Source organism: Biomphalaria glabrata, chromosome 7, assembly GCF_947242115.1.
Source record: "Biomphalaria glabrata chromosome 7, xgBioGlab47.1, whole genome shotgun sequence".
In the NCBI taxonomy this organism is placed as follows: Eukaryota; Metazoa; Mollusca; class Gastropoda; family Planorbidae; genus Biomphalaria; species Biomphalaria glabrata.
Window position 1 is genome coordinate 3,708,440 of NC_074717.1, and position 18,164 is coordinate 3,726,603.

An 18,164-nucleotide genomic window follows, 5' to 3' on the forward strand; every position below is an offset into this window, starting at 1 on the left:
CCAAATTAATAATTATAAATTTGGTGTTTATTTTTGGGTTTTCACGATATTTATCTTGCTGTATATATACTTTAGGGGGTTCATTGGTTATGTAGTATATTTTTAAGTTAATCACTTTTCAATTGTTTATGATTTAATACTTGTGAATTATGATAACTTACAAATAAAAACATATTATAAGAAAAAAAAGCCCACAAAGGAGGCGGGATGGCCCGTGAAAGAGGCACATAAAGCCCAAAAAAGAGGCAAAGAAAAGAGGCCTAAGGCCCAAGGATTCCTATGATGATAAAGGTAAAACTGAATAGCGCAAATTCTGAGGTTTCCTTTTTTTAATTTTGTATAGGTAGTATGTCTTTGATATTAAATAATATTTCTATTACTGTTATTATATTTTTAGGTTAATCACTTTTCAATTGTTTATGATTTAATACTTGTAAATTATGATAACTTACAAATAAAAAATATTTTTAGAATTGACATTTAGAAAAATAATGGATTTTAGGGTAGAGAATTATCTAGTTTGACTTTCATATACCTGTACAATGCTCAGATAGTTTTCCAGAAATGGGGTGTTGGGGGTCAGGGATATCTGATATTGTGTTGATTGTTCTGGAGTAGAGGATACTTGTATCATTTTTCTGCCTTTAGTGGGTTCAATTGGTTGGTGGCTTACAGGATGAATGATGCAAGAATAGCGGCACTGTCGTAAGCTGTTAAATACACCAGAGGGCTCCAGAATGTCAGATTTAAAAGATGTGTTTTTTAGTGAGTTAGATTTTATTCAAAATACCATTATATATTAGTATTAAAGTCTACTACATTTTATTTCATTTCAGCTCAAACTGAATCGGTCAATAAAATTATAAAAAGTTATATTTAGTTTTGTTCATAAAGAAGTAACTCAAGTTATTTGAAGCTCTATAAACTAAAATATAATACGCCTGTACCGGTTTACCAGCAGTTTGATGCTACAAGTCAACGACCCTCAACAGCAGTACTGCTTACAAAATCCTATGGCAGGCATGGCAACACAAACTGTCACCCTGTCCGTTGAGACGCTGTAGTTTACACAGGGTTACAACTACGGCTATGCGAAGACTCAAAAGTAAAGTAGAAATTATGCATAAAACCCTGAACCATAATCTTCAAATACAAAAACAAACTCTTATAAAATACTCAGAAAGACACAAAGTTAGAGGCAATATGCCTGTTTCATATGCTAGGAAAAATTTGTACATCAGCTTGTTTTTAAAGTAATGTCTGTATTTTGGAATAGATTCAAGTTAACTGTAAAAACATTTTTCCTTTTAGGCCTTTTTCATTTCATACTCATTCTGAAAATGAATCTGAATAATAAAGGCTGAGAGCTGGAACCAGTGGGGTAGCTAGGGCAGGGGGAGGGGAGAAATTGAAAATCTCCCCGGGCTCCCACTTGAGAGGGCCACCAAATGAGTGTTTTTTACATAAAATATTACGCAAAATATATAGATGTCAAACCCTCCGGACTCCCAAATGATGAAAAAGTTCTAGCTACGCCTCTGGTTGGAATGAGGCTTTACATTGAAATGTTACTATTATAAGTAGCTGACTAACTTGTCAACTTCAATCAGTCATGCGTGTCGAGATTCTTAGCCACCCACGTAAGGGGAAAAGCCGCTATATTTTGTGTCTGTCAGTCAGTCCGTCTCTCGCTTTTAGATATCTTAGAACAAGCAAAATATAATATAAAAAATATCCGTTCATAATAATTTATTGCTTTTATAAACAATGAAAGCAGGCTGCCATAAACTAGAGCTCAACATGTTTCTGAAAATATCTCTACGTTGATCTGGTGACGTCTTTGGACTACACCTCTTACTAGATATAGTCTTTTCCTGTAAAAAAGTAAAAACAACTATACAAAAAAACACACGAAAAGAAAGATGTAAATAGCCTCCATGTAATATTATAAAACGCAGATCGGGAATTCTCGGAAACAAAATTCGCGTAGTGCCAAAGATACCCAGCGTGTACTGATTCAGTTTAACATGTGACTGGAGGAGGTTTTTAAAAAATGGAATTCACTTGACATAGATTAGCTCTAGGCGTTGTTTTTTTTTCCTTTTAAACTAAAAAAGATTATGTGATAGCGTATGGCTAGACGTGACCTACTAAGTGATTCTCACGTTATATAGTTTCGGTGTTATAGAGATTTTTTTTTTTGTAGACGACAATGTCGATCTATAGAATTATTTCAGTCTGGTATGTATCGGCATGCAAGTAAGGGATGAATATAAAGTTAAGATCTCCTTTCAGGTCTATAGGGCAGTTGATGTCAAGGTCATCTGTTTCTGTGGCTCACTATTTACGAGAGTTTCATGTGGTCAGCACAACGACCAAAAAAAACGACTTTACTTTTCCCAAACTTATGTCCGGTACCCATTAGAGGCGGGTGGACTCATAGGAGCCCTAAAGATCCCGAAATTAAAAATCGTAGTATTCACCAGAATTCGAATCCGGGGCCCCTGGGTTCGGAAACCAAGCGCTCTTCCTCTCAGCCACCATGGAGTGGATATAGATACAACATCAGATGGAGAATAAGAGAAAGAGAGAGAAAAAGAGAGATGGTTATTATACAAATGAACTAGAAGCCTCTCTGTGATACTGCCAGGATCGAATCTCGTTAAAAGGAATCAAAGATTCATTGTATCTTCTAAACAGTGTCCAATGGGAACTTTTCAGATGAAAGTTGTGAATTATTAGTCTTCTTCTTCTTATTATTATTATTATTATTATGTTATGTTAGATAAGAACAAGTATTCATTCTCTGGCGCAGCCAGGGTCGAGTTTCGTTAAAGGGAAACAAAACTCATCGTAGTCCCTTTATAAGTTTCCACCGAGGAATTTTCTGGTGATGTGGCAGGTCTGCAGCAGTACCGCCCTCTGACAGGCAACGAAGATGTTCCTAGGAATGCCAAGGGTCTTGCGGGTATCTGTGAGGTCAGTTGTTATTATCCCCTCGGTTGATATAACGATGGGGTATATTGTTATTTTGGACAATTTCCATAGACGCTTAATCTCCAAGCCTAGGTTCCCATATTTTCTTTGTTTTTCTATCTCAGTTTTTCTTAAATTATGAGACAGTGGTACGGCGATGTCAATAATGGAAGCGGCTTTTTCTTTTTTATCGATGAGCAGCAAATCAGGGCGATTAAAATCTTCCCTTTTGTCGGTCAAAATAAGCCTATCCCAGTACAGCAGATGATCAGTAGACTCGAAAATCTCTTGAGGTGAGTATTTGTAATAAGGAGAAGGAGTATCCTTACCGATCAAATTGTGTGTCAAAGCCAAGTGCTGGTGTATTAACTTTGCTACTTGGTTATGGCGACCTAGGTAGGCAGATTCTGATATGGCTGAACATCCTGCCATTATGTGTTCAATTGACTCTCCAACATTTCCACATTTTCAGCATTTGTCAATAATATTGAGTTTTAGGATGTTTCTCGTACTTTTTTGTCCTAATTACTCTGTCCTGTATTGGTGTGACAAAGCCTTCAGTTTCAGGGTAGAGATGACCTGCTTTGAGCCATGCCAAGGAAGCAGCCTTGTCAATGTTGTCCCCATCTAATAAAGCCGGGAATTTTCCGTGGAGTGTTTGTTCTTCCCATTGGCGGATCTCATGCCCTACGTCATCCAAACCGACATTAACATCAACATTGTGTAGGTTCAGAGGGGTCGCATTGTTATTATTATTGTTATGTTAGAAACGAACGAGTATTCATTCTCTGGCACTGCCAGGGTCGAGTTTCGTTAAAGTGAAATAAAATTCATGGGCAGATTTCACTGGTTCCACTTTTGAACTTCCAGAACAAATGTTGTCTCATTCTGTTGTGTCCGGTTCTGAGGCGAAAGATTAGACACTGATCTTGTTGGATAGCTTATAATAGGCATCATCTATCTTGTGATTCGGGCAAGAACTTGTTCATTTCTCATTTATTATACTCACTACGTTTGTATAGCTTTAGGCACCTAAAGGGCGCGGTGGCTGAGTGGTTAAGCGCTTGACTTCCGAACCTGGGCTCCTGTGTTCGAATCTCAGTGGTGATTGGGATTCTGAATTTTCGTGATATTTAGGGCGCCTGTGAGTCCACCCAACTCTAATGGTCACCTGACTTAAGCTGTGGAAGGTAAAGGTGTGCTGACCATATGACACTCTCGTTAATCGTGGGCCACAGAAACAGATGCTATAGAGATCGCTAGGTCTTAAGGGAGCTCTACTTTTTTCTACTGTCTCTGTCTAATCGTGGATCAAGTTTACTCCTTGTGAAGTTTGTAGTGTTTGGTAGAGGGGGGGGGGAATCAGGGGTCGGTTAGGAGCAGTCCAGGACAATGGAATGACACGCTCTGTCCACTTAACTCGTAAATCTAATATTAGGCATCAATTTTTTAAATATATGAAATTATTATTCATGCATATGTCTACAATATACAAATCAACAACATGGGAAGTTAAGTGTTATCTCTAAATAAAGGTTTCTTGCTAGCATATATGAAATACCAGTTCCTTGTTTGCTAATACAGGGAAAAAGAGAATATGGTTGACGACCACTGCGGTAGGTAACTAAATCTCCTTGACATTGATGGGGTGTCACGCGAAACGAATCTTTCGGGATGTCCTAAATCTAAAAATAGATGTTTAGTAAGAACATTTTCCGACTCGGAAAATATTTTGTCAACACTATGTAACTGGAGTGCTTTGACCTACTTTGACGTGGCTGCCATTGGGTTTAGAGGGCAACTGACGTCACCAGCTTTGACAACGTTCATTAATAAAAAACAAAAGATGTTTGGAAAATGTGTGGTCTCAAGTTCCCAACACTCCCTCTCCCCACCTACTGCCAACTCAAGGTGTTAAGGGGCTTAACAGTCACCCACGTAGCAGAGGTCAAGGACGAGCTGTATCTTTGTTGAAAGGAAAAATAACAGGGGAAGCAACCAAAATGTATTGTTTATTGTGTTACTGACCTCTCTATGGCGGTGTTGAAATAGGAAGGGGGGTCAGATTCTGCTACTGGATGAATTGATTACAGGGCCGGTTTTACCAATAGGCATCACACGCTATAGCTTAGGGCCCCCAAGAAATATTTAGCACTGACATACAGTATCAGGACTTATGAAGGGCCCCAATAGGGCCCCGTATCACCAACAGCTTAGGGCCTTTTCAAGCCTAAATACGGCACCGATTGACCAAATCAGTGTTTATCATAACCCTATTGAAGAAAAAGATCAAGAAAAGCCTTTCTTGGTATAATAAAAGATTGGTCAGTTAGAATTGGTCAGTAAGCTGTGTGAAATTCCACAGCCTTGCTTTAACATTTGTTATTGCATAATAAACACAAGTGGGTCCGGGAGTGGGGCGATAGAAGCGATTCCCCCCGAGGGCGAATCTTTATATAAAAATCATAGAATTGGAATACACATTATTTATTTTCCTTCATAACATGTACTAATTATTTCTATTTTAACCAATTCTCTATTATGTTTTCCCCCATCCCCCCACCCCCCCCCCCCCCCCCCCACTGTACGCTGGCCGATTCAATTGGTTTTTTTTTTTCGGGTGCGACTTAAAATTCCCTTATCTTAATCAGCTTTGATCAATCTGTGGGACGCATTTTGCTGATGGGGGTTCTAGATATTTTTTTTTTTGGTTGGGGGGGGGGGGAATCCGATGTATTTTCAATGTAATTAAGGCCAATAAATTCATAATTCACAATCACACAACTCAGTGACCTTGACTTTATCAAAAACTTCAACCATATAAGTATAAATATTACTACAGAAAACAAAATATACAAAAAACAAAAACTACTTTTAGAAACAAAAATAAAGTTATATAAGGGTAAGAATTCACAATTACAGTCATACCAAAGCTCCGAAATATGTATTTCCAATTTTCGATATCAAACAAAGTTAATTAATTACCACCATTTAATTAGCTAATTTATTTTATTTTTTCGATTGACTTATAATTTGTCTGGGACAATGGATAATGGAGCAATTTTTAAAACTTTATCCTAGAATGGGAAATGGGCGAAATAAGGTGTTCGAAAAATGTTCCAGTCAGACCAAAGTGATGTAGCTCATTGCTGTAGCACTAGACTGCAAGTAGGCAACTAAACCGCCGTAGGCGTATTATATTTTAACTTTTAACACTTAAAATAAATTAACTTCTTTTGCGAACAACATTATATGTAGCTTTTATTACAATATATTTTATTCCGCAAGGTTGTCATTGCCGGAAGTGGTATGGATGTCAGCACTCCACTACCTATAAAATGCTTCCTAATGACATGCGTCTCGAATAGCCTCTGACAACCAGTCCAACTCCTGGCCTTCACGTGTGGCTCAGATATTGAGTCCGTCGGAACTGTTCTCATTAACAGGAGAAGGGGTCAAAGGCGAGTAACTGGTAACCAGTAAGCTTCGGGCAGGAGGGGCTCGTTAGCCATGGCTGGCTACCCACCTAGGAGAAGGAAAACTCTGAATTCAAACCTCTGATGCCTTGCAGCTGTACCCAATCATGGGAAAGGCTTCGGGAGTCAACGCTGAGGAAAAATCAGGAGCTGGCGACCCTAAGGCAGTTTGCAGCACCCAGTGCTACACTCTGGCAGAACCTGCGACGCCGCTGACCCCAAACTGTATCGGCACTGCCGTTCCTTTGGATACATCAGCTGCGTGGAGTGGGGGGGGGGGACTGATAGGTGGGCGACATCGTTCCAACCACAACTAATGCCCAGGCATTCATCTCATTTCCATGAGATGATCCATAGTCGCTTTGCGACTGAAGGAGGCCATATATTTTATCACAATATATTTTATTACAATATAGACAAAATCAACCTGAGATGCCGTGAACCAAATGTGGTTGACTTAAGTAAGAACAAAAGATAGTCGTGTCTACAAAATCAAACACACTACAAAAATACGTCTTTTCACTCTGGCGTTCTGGAGTCACATGATGTGCATGAAGTATCAAAGGTAGACAACTCAACAGTAAATGTTTTTTTTATTAATACTGATTATCCCCCTTGGATTGCTCCATTACACTTGCAAAACTCAAGAGAGATTCTGGAAAGACAAAGGCGTAGCCCTCGACACTAAAATTACACTGACGTGCTCCCTGGTCATGGACACATTTTTATATACTTGTGAGTCTTGGACGCTGACTGCAGAGCTAGAGAGGAGGATCCCAGCAATCGAATGAGAAATGCTATAAATTCATAGAAGGATCCTTGGTATCATGCCCAAAGACTGCATCACAAGCGAAGAGATTAGAAACAGGATCACAACGGCAATGTTCCCGCCAACACAAACTAAAAAATGTGTGGCCATTTTACAAGGGCTTCAAGGATCGTAAAGACCTTCCTCCATGGAACAGTATCAGGTAAAAGAAGAAGAGGCAGACAGAGAAAGCGATGGGAAGATAAAACGACAGAATGGATAAAAGACTGAGAGGAATGGAGAAAGAAGGTAAAAAAACTAAAACAAATTAATTCCACTTATCTTATTCATGGTAAACCAGTAACACAGACTAAAAACGCAAAATACATAGGTGTTATAATAAATGAAAAACTGTCATGGAATCCACATATTGATGAAGCTATCAAAAAATCCAACAAAGCATTAGGATTTATTAAAAGAAATTTCTATAAATCAAATAAGAACATAAAACTAAAATGTTATTTAACCTTGGTTAGGCCAATAATAGAATATGCGTCCTCTGTTTGGGACCCCTCAACTCAAGAAAACATTAAGAAGCTGCAACAGACACAAAATAGAGCAGTGAGATTCATAACAAACGAATATTCACATTTGACTAGAGTAACACCTTTAGTAAAATCACTAAATTTAGAAAGCCTTCAGGAGAGAAGTAAAGTAGCAATTGTTTTTAAAACACTGAACCATAATCTTCAAATACAAAAACAAAATGTAATAAAATACTCTGAAAGACACAAAGATAAAGGCACATTCCCCGTCCCATATGCTAGGACAAATTTGTACAAACACTCCTTTTTCCCTAGTGCTATTAGAGCATGGAATGGGTTGCCTGAGCTAGCCAGGAAAACCATTGACTTGGCAGAATTTAAGTCATTAGTTATTATGCATGACTGAATGCATGACGCGTAGGACGTAATCTCTCTTTCTCTGTTTCTCTCTTTCTGTTGCTCTTTCTCTATTTCTCTGTTTCTCTCTCTCTTTGCTTTTCTCTCTCTCTCTGTTTCCCTCTCTCTGTTTCTCTCTCTCTCTCTGTTTCTTTCTCTCTGTTTCTCTCTCTCTATCTCTGTTTCTCTCTGTCTCCCTCTCTCTACTTTTTTTTTCCACATGCGCCTTCCAGGCAAACGCATACACACTTGGGCTACTACTTAACATCTGGCTCGATAGCCGGTAATTAATCTCTGTCCCCTTCATGGCCAGTCCACTTGAACGGCCTGAACAAGCTAAGCCTGGGAACTCACAGTTTGGATAGTAACTACAGAGTGGACACTAGTGGACATACGGCACGTCCGAAACTTCAAAAGGATTGCCCTAGAATGATCATCCAGCTCCCCCCCCCGGCCATTGGGGTCCACTCCTGAGTATAACTTAAGTTAATATGTCGTATCGCACAGAAGTACGTGATTACATATAACTCTATGAACCAGTCCAAGCGTAATAAGTCTTATATTAGAGATTATCATAAAATCGAGGCACATCCATTATTAGCTAGCGCTTTGGTGCATCCGGTGTTAAGAATTCAGAAATATTCATCAACTATAAATGTATTTAACCAAGTAAGAAAAAAAAGTATTTAATTTTTAATTTTTAAAAACTCTGTGTAACCGAAGTCGTGTTTTTTTTTTAAAAGAAGTAAGCAAAAGGTTGGTGTTGTTTTTTTTTTATGTTCATATATTAGAACAAATTTTGAAAAACTATAACGGTCAAACCAGAGTTTTCAACGTGTGGCTAATTAGGTAGCATTTTATCCCCAAAGAGATAAATAAACTGTAAACTTTCATGAAAAATTGTTATGGCTGTTTTCGAAATACCCATCCACCCAGTTTCCAAATCTAGTCATTTTCCACCCAATTTAAATTAGCATCGGACTTCTAAACATCTGGCCTACTTACTTGCAAAACTCCAATTACCAAAATCACCATCTTAATTTTTTTAAATCCCAAAGATCAAACTTTTACTTTTGGGCAGTATGTCACGTAGTAAACCATTTCCTCCTCAGGAAAAGGGACACCCTCAAAGCTTCTCTGAAAGCGTTCAGCATAAACCCAGCCACCTGGAAGACAGAAGCACATGACAGAGCATAATGTCGCGATGTGATAAATGACGCACAAATTGCTGTGGAAAAGAGAACAACGCTGGCAGAAAAAGCGTCTGAGAAAAAAAAAGCGAGGCCCACGACACTAGCTCCAGCTGGAATAACCTGCCCAGTGTGCAGCTGAACATTCCGGGCTCACATAGTAGGTCTCACCAGCCATATGAGGAGGCACAAAACCCCAGTGCAAAGTCCTCAGCCCCCTAGATGACAAGATGCGTTCTTTTATTTTGTGAGGTGGTTATTTTTATTTTTCTATTTTATTCACTTTGCCTAGGGCCTACAATTACCTAAGGCCGGCACTGGCTGTAATTTTTTTCAACACGACAGAATCCTTTGAAATATTGACATCAATATCACCAGCTAATAGATCTCGTTATAAAATCGATCTAATCAGTTTTATGCCCCCCCCCCTTTTTTTTTTTTTACACACAAGCCAATTAGATATTAGTTGGTATCACATGCTAAGTACTTATAAAAAGTTTAACTTCCGTGAGAACCTTACTATTCCTACGAAATAAATTTCAGGGCAGCGGCCCGCGATTCTGTTTTACTTGCTCTTCACAATGATAAAATATTTAATTGATTTTTCGGCACACCGCACACTTCAGGGCCATGACTTGCTCATTAAGCCTATTCCTATTGTAACGAATCTCACTATTCAGGCTCTCTGCCAACTGCACCACACGACACCACCAACTCAAAGAACTTGACAACTCAGGGCTCCAAATAATAGTTTAATCGAAGGCGTGCCATCCATGGCGCGAAGGGGTGCAATGAACCCGAGAACCCACGACCATTAGGGGCCCACCGCGCTAGGGCCCATGACACTTGACTTGTTGAGAACTTGGGGATGACACCAAAGTGAAAAAAAAATAAATGCATTTTTGTAAAAACCGATAAAAATAGAATTTAAAAAGCTCCATTAAAATATCCTGAACATTGTACCAAAATTTATATGAGCTTCTAAACCAGTGTTTTAAGGTTTAATGTAAGGATATACTTTCCATCAGGTTTTGTGAATTGTAATTGGTGGCAAGCCCTAATCGTGCGTTTGAGGCGATAATCGTTTCCATATCGTTCCATTCTTTTTTTGTTCTTGTCTGTTTATAAACTTATTGGTAGTAGGTACTAGTAGTACAGGAATAGAGATGGGGAGGGGAGGGGATTGGGAGAGTTTGGTTAGGAAGAAGTCCTGATTGTCACTAATTAAAATTTTGATACAGCTGAAAATTATTCAATTTTTTCAAAGCTTAATATGTTTTATTTTGTTTTGTATTTAAATTATGTAATATCAACGTTTTTGTACTTTGAAAATTTGTAGTAATATCTTTAAAGTTTGGAATGTCCATCATTTCATAAAGTTAAAAGACTGTAAGGGGCTTATTAGAAGCAAACTGTGGCAATTATGTAAATGCTAACTTGTCTATTGTTTTAAACAAGCTGCCAAAACTAAAAAAATAAAATGGTACATAACTTTAACTTGATTATTGTTTCCGAATACAGGAATCTTGTTTGGGCTAGCTGGCTTAAAGCTCAACATAATAATAAGGTGTTTGATCCTAATGACCTAGAATTGACATTTAGAAAAATAATGGATTTTAGGGTAGAGAATTATCTAGTTTGATTTTCATATACTTGTACAATACTCAGGTAGTAGTCCAGAAATGGTTTTTTGGGGGTCAGGGATATTTGATATTGTGTTGATTGTTCTGGGGTAGTGGATACTTGTATCATTTTTCTGTCTCTAGTGGTTTCAATGGTTAGGTAGTATGTCTTTGATATTAAATAATATTCCTATTACTATTATTATATTTTTAGGTTAATCACGTTTCAGTTGTTTATGATTTAATACTTGTGAATTATGAGAACTTACAAATAAAAACCTATAAAAAAAATATAGAAAAAGCCCACAAAAGAGGCAAGATGGCCTAACCCTAACCAAGAGGCAAAGAAAAGAGGCTTAAGGCCCAATGATTCCTATGATGATAAACCTAAAATTGAATAGCGCAAATTCTGAGGTTTCCTATTAAAAAAAAAAAAAAGAAAAAAAAATAGATCCGAGGAAATCATTGACTATAGATAGTTTAGGATATTTCGACCTTGTAATGAGCATGAAAGATTGATATATTTTTTTGGCCACTCGCTGGTGCTCCTAAATATATCTGCGACTACCTCCGTGTGTGTGTATGTCCTAGAACTGTTGGACTTTACTAGTAAATAAAGACACTGACCTTCAAAACTCCGAAGATCGTGCTTCTCGTTTGAGATGAAAACCAAATGTGGGCTGTATGTCTAGGGCTGGAAAATGGACAAGCGAAGGACACCGAGATCTATGAACAATTCTGAACAAAGTTCTTGCATTTGTTTTTGTGATACCATAAAATTAGTTGCTTTTTTTTTTTTTTTTTTTTATGCAATGTATCTTTTGGAAAGTGAAAAAAAAAAAAGATCTAGTTGGTACTTGATCTTGTGTTGAATGTATTCATTGATGACAGAATAGTATTTGATTATTTCATTTTCATTTCTTTATTTCATCTTTATTTTGACATTCGGATCATTTTTAATCAGGGATTCTCAACCTGTGGGTCGCGACCCCTGGCAAATAGTCAATCGACCCCCCAACAATTGACATGAAAATATTATTATTATTATAGCTTTTATATAGCGCTACTTTCATGCTTATAGCATGCTTAGAGCGCTTTGGTCCAATCTCATTTGTGGACCAGTGGGGAGAGGGGGTATCTAGGAGTTGGTTTTCCGTGCTGCCTTTAGGCGCTCAGTAAACGCAACTCTGCCCGAGTCGGGTGTCGAACCTCGAGCCCCCTTCTAGGTAGCCAAGACAAGCCAAGTTCATGCGCACTTAACCTCTCGACCACGCTTCCCACATGAATAGATTATTTATCTGAATAAATCATTAAAAATATTAGTCTGACATAAAAAAACAACAACAATTGAATCCGATGAAGTTTTTATTGTGAATTAGTGTAAGACGTAAGACATTCAATCAAGACGATGCCTCCTCGAAAGTCTTCATCGCATTGGTTTGTTGTCTTCTGTAGTGTATACAAAATATACAAAAATGTTAATGTAATCATTATATCAGAATAAAAAGGAGGTGAAATCTAAACAAAATAAAAATAACATGAAATATTTAGCAAGCCAAAGAAACATAAGAGTGTTAACATAGAAATCGTTCCAGTTGAAGATGCTTGTGTTATTGCAATTAAGGAGGTAGCCGAACTGAGGAGCAGGTTTACAACAAGATCTAGAAGACAGATGACTAAACTGATCATGGAATAGTGTCTTTCACTGGATGGATGGTTGCCTGGTCGTGCGGTTTGCGCGCTGGACTGTCGTTCAGAATTATCGATGGTCCCAAGTTCAAACCCTGCCCGCTCCCATCCCCCGTCGTCCTGAAGGGAGGTTTGGACTAGGAAGTAATTATCTTCAACTCTGAAGGAACATCCGAAATTTGTAAAACATTTTACAAACTGACCAATGCCTAGTATTTGGTTGAAACTTTGTTCATAGTTCTTAAAGAAAGTTAACGCCATATATTAATACAAAAACCTCAGAAAATTGCTATGAATATTCAAATTGGATTCAAAACGAGATAATAGATCTGTTGGCCTATGCCGTTCTGGAAAAAGAAAGGTACTTTAGGACATACTGCATGATTTGTTTCTTTCATTGGTGGTAGCACACAAGACAAATAAAAAGTTGATATCAAATTCGTATTATGTTTTTTATACTGCTAGTGATCTCCGCGACGGAACATCCAAAGAAACTGAAATTAGTCATGTCAAAGTTTTCAAATAGAATCAGACGTCAGCAGAATTTGCTGAACAAATGCTCCAAGTAATAAAAAAAAAAAATGTATCCTTAACTAAACTGCAAGGCTAAAGCTATGAGGGTGCTTTCAATATGACTGGATACTAGAATGGCCTTCGGGCATTGTTTCTTCAGAAGAAGCCGTTCGCGCATTAAGAAATAGATGCACTGGTTTCTTACTTTGCTAGATAGAAGGCCAGAGAAATGTTCAGTAAATAAATATTCGATCTATTTACTCTTAAATATCGGACGTAGAACTCGATACTAGTTTGTATCAATGCTTCAAAGTGTGACACCTAAAAGTGCTTTAAGAATGTAAATGTGTAGAATGGGAACTAGAACTCATAAAACATTTCTTTATATATTTGAAACTTCGTTAACTCGTTTCATTCTGTTCAAAAATTGTACAAACATTGACTTTTAATTCGTGTTGGAGTTTTAACAGAGTCAAACGTAATAAAATGATTAAAAAGCTACTCTACTTGCATTGGAATGTCTTTTGGTCAATGTACGGATACATTCAGATTGCCCACCCAACTGTTATGTCATATATATTCTTGGACCCGGTCCCACGAGTATAACGCTACGGCACTGAGTTTAATGTCCAATAAATCACAGCCAATACTGTACAATTGGCAGCACTTAACACAAGACTGTACAAACATCTTTCCGTTAATAGCCGTACCGCCGTATCAACTCTTGCACTGGCCTCTCCATCTCGTCCCGGACTTGAACTGAGCCGTCTTACTGAACCGCCTTGACTGTGACACCTCCGCTCTTTATATAGGGTCTGGCCTTCTAGAACCGGACGGAACATCGCTTGACCATTCTGATTAATCATATGACCACATCCTTTGTGACGCTCCTGAGCTTTTTAAATGCTTTTTTATTTAAAAAAGGACGACTTCAATTCGAACTCGATGGCTGAAGCCTCCTCAAGTTAGTACACTAACCACTGTGCCAGAGAAGTGCTTATGAAAATAGAAGCTTTTATAATTATCTAATGCTAGTTTCAATCTTCATTAAAAACGACAGCCTCTTTCTGTACACAAAGTATGAAGGGAACTAGTTCAAGGGAACTAGTTCAACTTATCTTAACACATCTTAAAAATCCATTCTCTTATTCGATACCAAACAAGATAATTAGTTATCAATAGTTTATTAACTAATTGGGTTTTTTAAAATTCTTCTTGTGTCAGGTACAATAAATAATTGTGCAGAGTTTAAACTTGATCCTAGACAGTATGTGGGAGAAATAACGTGTACAAACCTTTTACCAGACAGAGTGAGTTAAAATAAGATTTTTTAATTGTCACTTAAGGTTGTCGCCCTTCCTCTTGATCGTATCCGAACGGAAGGCGTTAACCCTTTCTCTCCTAACTGACTATATCAATGTTGGTTTGACTCCACTAAATATAATTATAAACTTTAATTTGTGTTATATAAACAGAGTAAGCATTCTTCTATAATTATATACCTAATTTAACATTTCCTGATTACATACAAAAAAATATATATTGAAGTTTAATCATAATAGGGTAGTGAAACACAAATGAGCTATATATAAATCAATTGGAAGGTGGAATATAATTACGGGAAGAAAGAGTTAACGCCCAACCTGAGAATCACTGGTGTCTATAGACTTGTTTAGACTAACATAAAAATAACACGATTTCTAACTAAAAACAACTTTGTATCTCCGCACTCTTCATGCTATATTTAACACCACTTGTTAATGTGAAGTTTGTACATGATAACATCAACATAGCCCGGTCTCCTTGCGGAGTGTAAAGGTTCTCAAATTACGGGAATCATGTTGATGTACAAAACACTGTTAAAGTGAGCCAATACACCAAGGCGGCGCAAGGGTAGGTGTCACATGGGGAGGTAGGTTAATGGTCTAATTCCTTCCCATGTCCATTAAGAAAATAAACTTTTGCAATAATTCTTTGGTTTGCTGTTCCTTATTGTAGAAGCATACGTACATTCATTAGTTCTGCGGCCCATTGGGCAGATGATGTACAGGTCATCTGTTTCTGTGGCCCAAGCTTAACGAGGGTGGCATGTGGCAGGCACAACGACCAACCGCCTTTACTTTTCTCCAAGTAATGTCATGTACCTATTAGCGCTGGGCGAACTAAAACACCTCAAAGATCCCGAAATTAAAAATTCCAGTCTTCACCAGGATTTGAAGCCGGACCCTCCGGTTCGTGAGCCAAGCAATTTACCACTCAGCCACCGCCCCTCCAGTTCATTAGTACACAGCTGTAAACTATGCCGAAACTACATATTTTAATTTCAGTACATTACATTTATGTTTTTATACATGTGTTACGTCTTCATCTTGGATGAGACTCTTTAGACATGGAAACGACAAATCACAGTTTATAAATACTTTAATCTTTATTAATACTGAAAACACTTTCTTGTTCATATTCCTCCATTTTGGTTCTTCTTCCTACTTTCAACACGCATTCGCACCATTTCACATTCACACTAAGATGCGCACGTAACAACATGTTCCTTCGAAGATTTCACTTCCATTACTATTTTAAGCTTAATTTTTATACCTCTATTCAACTCGTTCTTTTCGTGGAAACTATAAAACCTAAGACCAGGGCTCAAACCTCAAGCCTCAAAAAACCTGGGAGGACACAGATCTTGAAAACAGGTCAAACGAGTTTCGTAGAAATTGGGCTCTTGGTGTATATCATTGGGAAAAGAACAGCTCGTTTGGCAGCAGTGGGAAAACTTTTAATTAAGGGGTTACTGGAGTGTGAAAAAGTCGATTTTTGGTTAAAAAAAAAATCGATTTTTCAATTTTGGTGTAATTAAATAGGTGGACATGTATTTTATAAACTGGCACCAAAAATTGTCTTAAAAAGATCATTTTTTTTATTGAAAAAAAGCATTTTAATGATGAATGGTAAACACTATTTTCCATTTTTTCTTAATACAATTTCACTGTTTTTGAGTGAATGCATTTTTTGTGACACCCCCCCCCCATGTAACATATTTCTATTATCTCTGGAACTATTAGAGATAAATGTGTCAAATTTGGTACACATATTTAGAGATAAATAATACAGAGAATCAGCTAGTTTTAATGACGTTATCATAAGAAGTTTTTAATATATGATCTTTTGGAAAAAACATTGTGGATTCATTTTACAGGTAAAAAAATCACCCTTTTTAAAAACAATTATAAAATGCACCATACTAAGGGAAAATGTATAAAATCTAGCTAGCTCCTTCCAGCCACCTTTATACTTTAAGATGTAAGTATTTTTAGCTTTGAATGTTATCAATTTTGAAAAATTTTAGAATTTTCCTAAATGAACTAATTTTTGTTTATATTCAAGATGGCCGCCATTACCATGGCAACCCGGAAACATTAGACAACATTCAATATATATATATATATATATATATATATATATATATATATATATATATATATATATATATATATATATATATATTATATTGAGAATTGTCATATGATATAATATAACAAAATTTATTAAGTTAAAGCAAAAATTAAAAAAAAAATGAATTTCGCACTCCAGTAACCCCCTTTTAAAGAAGTTTTAAATAAAATGCGTGACTTTAAATATTCGTTTTTTTTTAATTTTACTTTGAGGTCACCAATCTCACTTCGCCTAGGGCCTCCTATTACCTCAAGCCGGCCCTGTTGATATGTTGGTAGTCTAATAATTAAATCTAAAATTTCTTTAATAAAACATGAGTCATGGTTAAAAAAAAACTTAGAGCTAGCATACCAGACTGAGAGCAACAGAACTTTGTAATGTTTGAGATTTGATTCGTTTCACTTTTTTTTTTCTCTAAATTTGTTTTTTAGTCCTAGACGGCTGCCTAGTTTCTGCCTTAGGCCGACCCACGAGGATCTTGCTACGGCACAGCGCATGACCTGTTCCATAAAACCTTGGGGTTTTATTATAATTATTTTTTGTTTACTCAAATTGTTAGGGAACCGCTGGTTACAAATGTAAATACTTCCGGTGCCGGATAAAACTTGCTCTTGTTTCCCTCAAAAAGTGAGAGTTTTCCGTTATTCTGAATGAAAGTAACTCTGGGCCAGATAATCTCCAGACAGAATGGCTTTTGCAAGTTCTGGCGGTAACTTTTGTTTTTTATCTGGCCACGTATCTCTTGATGGCTGCTTAATTGTTGGCGTCTTGTGCCTGATTGGCTAAGTTCTGAATGAAGCGGTGTGTAGTGTTTATCGCATGGAGCCAAAACTAGAAATAATGTGTGGGAATGCATAACTCTTAAAAAAAACATTTGAAATAAATTATTCTGGAAGTGTTTATCGATTTCGATTAGTAAGTTTCCATCTAAAAATATTTTGAAGTTAGCATTATCATTAAGGTAGCATGTTATGCACAAGAGCTTCAACCACAACAACAACAAAAACTAATAGCTAAAATGAAAAGAAATATTACAAACAATAGGGATGAGAACGGTATACAAAAAATATATAATTGAATAGCGCAAATTCTGAGGTTTCTTTTAAAAAAAAAAAATTGGAACATAAGAGATCTTCGAACAAAAAAAATTCTTTTAAAATCATTTGCTGGGTATTATAGCATTACCTGAAAAAAAAGAAGATCCTTCTTTAGTACTAAAATTGGGACACCATTAGTAAAACAAGCAAATTATTTTGAAATATACAAACATAATCTCTAAATACTGAATGATTTATTTCCATTTATCAATGTCAAACAAAATTAATTAATTACCACTATTTAATTAACAAAATTGATTAATGTTTTGATTGATTCAAGTTTTGTTAAAAACTATGTATAATTGTGCAAAGTTTCAAATTAATCCGAGAATTGGAAGAGGGAGAAATAACGTGTTCAAAATTTGTACCAGAAAAACAGGCAGAAGGAGTTGATATAAGCTTTGTAAGAACTCAATTTAAAGACACTTCAGACTAAAAAGTAAAGTAGCAATAATA